A 5,854-nucleotide genomic window follows, 5' to 3' on the forward strand; every position below is an offset into this window, starting at 1 on the left:
GGCGGTAAGCATTGTGGGAGTGTGACGTCACGCCACTTTCACAACTTTTTTTTAGGCTCACAGTTTACTGCTTTTTTTTTTTCTTCTTTCTGCTGCCTCCCAGTTCGCAGATTCACATGAAACACCTGCACGTGAAATTAAATCATTGTCCACATACATTTGTTCATTTTGCGGCCATGCTTTTTGTCTTATACTGAAACAACTCTCCTTGAATTGGTCAGTGTGGATGATGACAGTGAATTGATTCTGAGTGATCAATGAAGTTTGAGGACGGTGTTGAGCCTGATGAAAAGTAAAAACTCGCCATTATTCTAGTGTTGAAAATCCTGGCTCCTCGGGGGGTTCCACGTGTTGCTGCTGCCGCCGCCGGTGGTGGTCCCTTCTCTCCCACCTTGATTTTCTTTTCTTTGCAAGTGCGTGTGTGTAGGGCAGAGATGAGGGGGTGGGGGGAGAGAATTACTTCCAGGGCACATCAACTCGTTTCCTCATAACCCCCTGACCTCGTGTCCCCGCACCCACAAGTCCCGTGTAAAGCTGCTCAACAGCAGCAGCCCACCGAGCCCGCAGGCCCAGCGTGTTTGTGCAGAGACGTGTGGGGGGCGGGGGACCAAAAAGTCTTCAATAACGCTGCCTTCAGGGGAAATCACATTTTTCAAAGACACTATAAGACGAATGTGTTTTGAACTATTTAAATTTCAAAACAATCGCTGGGGGAAATTATGCATAGATACAGTATGTGCACTTTTTAAAGAACAAAAAAATGCATAATATTGATATGTGGCGGTTTATAAATCAGTTTCAGATTTTTTTTTTTTGTTGAAATAGCGTTTTGTTTGAAAATGTGTATAATTGTAACTTTGTTGATCAACGTCGCGATGACAATTTTGACATTTCCGACAGTCCTTGAAGGCATCAAAGGCCTCTCGGCGTGTTCGGTACATCACCGCGGGGAGAACGTCAGTCGCTCTCTGCGGAAAAATCTCGATCTGTCACGAAAAAAAGTTTCCATTCCGAAGGGAAGTTTTTCGTCGTTCGGACGCAAGAGATAAGATGTTCTTGGAACGTTTCTAAAGATGCGTCATCGCTTAAAAAATCACTAACTTAATCATACTGCCAGAGTGTCTGCAATAAAATCCAAGATGTCGCGCCTTTACCAGGAATTATTTATTGTTTATTCGTATTAATAAAGGCCTTCTCATCTAGCAAATGGTCATGACGTTTGATGACGTCACGACGAGATCCCGTTGTTGTGGAAATAACAGTGAAATAATGTATTTTCAATGTGTGCAAAGGTGACTATTGAAATTCAATGTAGATGTAATGACATACTTCCCTGGTTATTAGTATTTTATGGTGCAGAATTAAATAATTCATTCAAATAATAATAATTTCAATTTTAATGAAACAGATGGGGAAGTTCATATGGAACTAATTTTGTTATTTAGTTTATGTTAGTACATTTTGTGGCGTCATGCAGGCAACAGGTCTAATAAAATCCCAAAATAAAAGAAGAAAAAAATGATCCAAATGTAAGTAAAACGCCCGGAGTCCCACGTACAATTTAAATGAGTTTATTGCAAAATCAGGAAACTTCTGGAAAAGTCCTCACATTGCATTTATATTTTCGTAGATGTTAACCAACATAAAACAACAATAGTCCATACTTTTTGTTTGTTTGTTTCCTGTTTTGAAGTGGAGTCGAGTCAGTTCAGATTGATGGTTTTGGCTTTAAACCACTGTCGGATTTCATTCAAGGTTTCTTTCATGGCCCAGTGTCTCTAAAACAGCGCAAGGCAAAAGGATAAAGAATATCCGTAATTCAGAATAATTCAAGAAATGAACTTCAATTATCTTATATTTGCTTAAACTAATTACTGTTTTATTTAATTATTATAACTGAATATCAACAGTATATTTATATATTTTAACTGTATCCTCTTGTTTACTTCAATTATCTTCTGTATTTACACAAAAAAATACTGACAAGTGTCTGTAAGTTTCTACTCATACTTAGAGTTCCCGAATATTAACTCTTATATTTATTTATGATATTAATTAATGGTGTTCTACTTGAACAGGTGAAATGTCTCCTATGCAAATATTTATAACACATTATACTCTAATATTAGCAGTAAATTACTCTTAAAACTGAACAAAATTGTGATTTTCCAGGACTCATTTTTTTTGGGGGGGGTGTCAATGAAAGCAGTAGGCATGAATAAAAACTTTAAATGAGTCAGCTTAGTAACGTTTCTTTTACTGAGGTTTTTTTGTGTCAAATCACTCAGAATTGTATGCCCGTTTTTTGTGGATTCATAAAAGCAAGATCATTTCTCTTTGTCGGAGTTACCGGTGTAATAAAGTCAGTTACTATGAAGCTAAGTGTAGCAGAGAGTGGGAAAGCTTCAGTGTGACCTGGGTTTGGCCTCCTGAAACATCCAGCCCAGACAAACCGCGTCCTGCGAACTGTCTCCGCCACCTCACATTAAACGTCCTCAAAATCCCGGTTCCGTCGTGAGCTCAGGACAACTGCCCTCCAAACGCTTCAGTGACAGTAACTCCAGTCTTTATCATGTGTTAAGTGCAAACATCTGAATGTGCTTAGGTGGGCTACCAGAGGTCCGATACTTCTGGCTCCTCTTTCACACAGTCTCCCTGCAGCAGCAGTGAACACAATCGCAATTAGCAGCATCACAATTAGCTGACATCTGGAGCACGTTAACTTGCCAGCAGATCATGGTTGTGAGCTGCAGGGAAACATGTGTTTTTATGTGTTTGCTTTACAACAGATGGGCGGTTTACATTAGAGCACGGCTGGTGATAAACAGCTCAGGGATGGGGAAAGCCCCGGCCTCCAAAGACTTGGACGGGACGCCGATGTGGGCAGCAAGCGGTTCAGGGAATCCATCCATAAAGTCCCAACTGTATATTTCAGATCATGTCCTGTAGAGCCATGGATCTATCCAGCGTTTGAAAATAGAGGAAGAAGAACCGAGTCATCCAGTGCTCCTCTGCATCAAGAGAAGCCAGATGAGGAGACATGAGCATCTTCGTCTTAGGATGCTGTAGCGGTGAAGTTTCTGGAACTGGGAGGAAGCCCTGGGCAGGTCCAGGATGCGCTGAAGAGATCATGTCCCTCACTTGAGCTGGGAGCACCGCAATGTCCCGGAGTCTGTGTCCAGGGAGAAACTGGTCTGGAACTCAGTACCTCAGGGGCCTCCAGCTTTGATAAGCTGCCGAGAATATTAGGATTTATTCAGGGGACAAGCAGGAGTTGAATGTTTTGGATTCTTTGTTCATTTATGGCACAACATCAGGGGTAATAATAATGTGTGTGCTAGTGAAAAGAAACCAACGCTTGGCTGAAGGGTGTTCTATTTGAATGGCTACTGTTTATGTGGGCCGGAAGAGAGAAGTCATTTACATCAACATGTCAGCGCTGAAGACAAGAACATGGTGGAATCCACTGGTGATATTCAAGTTCTTCTTCAAGCAGGCTTCTAGAACGTGCCATGAAGTCGTCATGAGGGCGGCTCTCTGACCTTTTGGATGTGTGTGACGCAGTAGGAGAGCTCGGGGGTCTGCGGCGAACTGATAAGGTGGGTGGGCCGCGCAGCTTCACCTCCCCTCAGATAGGGGGCATTGTAGATACAGCAAGTATTTTTAATGGCGTCAATACTGAAGCCAGCTCAGCAAGTAAATGATGCCGCTTTAAAAATCATGTTCTTTTCATACGTGAGGTGGTAGTTTTATGTTCGTAAAGTCAGTCAGTGACACTTAAAGGTCAGGAGGAGGAGGATTGTTTAAGGTCTCCTTTCATGTTATCTGCCGGCTGACAAGGCTGCAGCATCAGTGAGCCAGATGAGTGACATGTACACACACACACTCAACTCACACATGAACATGTAAATGCCATCTGCTATGTCAGCACTCTGCGGAACTGGTTGGACTGAAGGAAGTAAACTGTTGACACGAGAACGTGAGTCACTGTCGAGTCACATGACAAGTGAAGAAGAATTGTTTTTGAAATTAAATATCTGTTCACAGTGATCGGTAGGTGAGGTGTCATGAAACAGTGTCCTCATATTCAGTGGCCACCAGATGGGGCTCTTGGTTCCCTTTGATTCGTTGGTCAACTCCAAACATTTTACAGGAAGCAGCGTCATCTAGTGGCCACTGGAAATCAGGACACAGGTTTCATGAAGCATCAGCCCATCACTATCCCTTCAGACAATAGAATGTCTCATATGGTGCAAATGGTTTTTCTCGCGTTTCATCTTGTTTTCCATTTGTTACATTTTTATCTTCTCTGTGGCACATCACTATTGCGTTCATCTTTTATGTACCATGGTCCTGGTCTGTCGCCCTCAGAGATCGGATGAGGTTATGGTTCGGTTATACCCATTGTCAACAACTGACCAGACGTAGACAATACCTCCACACCGATGTAAGATTTTTTGCCTTGTATATACTTGGATATTCAGCCGTTGAACTGCTCCCTGGTCGAGAGTGCGGCCACGGCTGCTTGTCTGATTAGTTCCACGTCCTCTGTCCCCCACTCTGGTACAAGATAAGCAAGCAAACTTCTCTTCGTCCCTGTTTCATCCCTGACACACTGCTCTTTCAAAGCAGGTGCCAGAATAATGAACTTGGGAGGGCAGCATTGTGCTTCCACCTGACTGAGGCCTCGTCGGTGAGTTGTGCTTCTCTTCATTGTTATCATCACTGTCATCTCCAACAATGAGAATCAGTGTGTGTTCACACAGCAGGGGGAGGAGCAACTTTAGAGCGCGGCACAGGAAAGACCAGCCAGCTGTCGAGTGTCAGAGAGAAAAGAAAAGTGTGATTGAACACAAAGAGTGAGCGACTGGCTGAGTGAACTGGAGGATGTGGAGGGATTAAGACGCCTTCAAAGACCAGAGGAGAAAACAGTTTAGCTGTGTGCAGCCAAAGGTTTGAGGATGGAGGTGAGGATTCAGAGCAGAGGAGGTGTGGGCCACAGATTGGCGTCCCGGACAAGGTCGTGTCTTTAAAGAGGATCTGACAGTTTAGAGAGTGGCAGTCGCAAGCGCAGCTCAACAAAAGGCTGCCGACCGCACCCGGGACACGTGTTGCCATGGTGACCCTGCACCCAGGCCATGGGTATGCTGAGCACAAGTCAACATCTGACATAGACCCGTTGATGACAGGAGTGGGAGAATGTCGAGGTTGGGCTGGAAGCTGAACTCTGGATGACCATCAAACCTTGATATGTGTGCTGCACACCATCCCCCCATATTGCGATTTAGAATAATACATTTACTTTTCAAGCACTCAGTAATGTTCATTATCTTGGGCATTTTTATTTTAAAGGAATTTGTATTAATATTGTTATTATTATTAAATATTATAATTAGATTAAAGCCATATATGTTAGTTATTAGTGAATCAAAGAGCCATTTTGACTGTACAGAAAATAAACTACAGTCCTAACAATATTATACGGAAGGTAGTGGTTTATATGCATCGTTTTGAGAAAGGAATTAAAACGTGTTACAAATAAAAATGAGAGCGGGTATTTCTGGTGTGGACTAGTGCCTGCTGTTGCGCTACAACGCTGTAGGTGGCGGTATTGTGCACACTGCAGCAGCGTGAAGAAGACAATGGCCGTCATGATGGGAGAAACCACAATGGAGGAATAAGTTCAGCTCAGCCTCGAATGCGTCTTTCTTCTTTGTCTGTCTGTGTTCGGAAATGTCTTTTCCGGACCGAAGCAGCGGGTGTGCGGCGCGACAAAGATGGCTGCCCGTGTTTGTCAAGTGAGCGCTCTCACTGTAAGTTTCCGAGTTCAGTTCAGTGAGGATGAAGAGAGCAG

At 43.3% G+C, this 5,854-nt stretch overlaps 1 long non-coding RNA gene across 1 annotated transcript in view; it reads left to right on the plus strand.

Annotated features, from left to right (window-relative positions):
• LOC128749259 (uncharacterized) overlaps window positions 1–3,596 on the plus strand; it is a 30,791-nt gene extending 27,195 nt beyond the window's left edge. Inside the window, exon 6 of the long non-coding RNA XR_008412916.1 lies at window positions 2,936–3,596. This is a non-coding gene — a long non-coding RNA (uncharacterized LOC128749259). The remainder of the gene's footprint in view (window positions 1–2,935) is intronic.
• Window positions 3,597–5,854: the final 2,258 nt, after the last annotated feature.

The sequence above is a fragment of the Synchiropus splendidus genome, chromosome 18 (assembly GCF_027744825.2).
Source record: "Synchiropus splendidus isolate RoL2022-P1 chromosome 18, RoL_Sspl_1.0, whole genome shotgun sequence".
In the NCBI taxonomy this organism is placed as follows: domain Eukaryota; kingdom Metazoa; phylum Chordata; class Actinopteri; order Syngnathiformes; family Callionymidae; genus Synchiropus; species Synchiropus splendidus.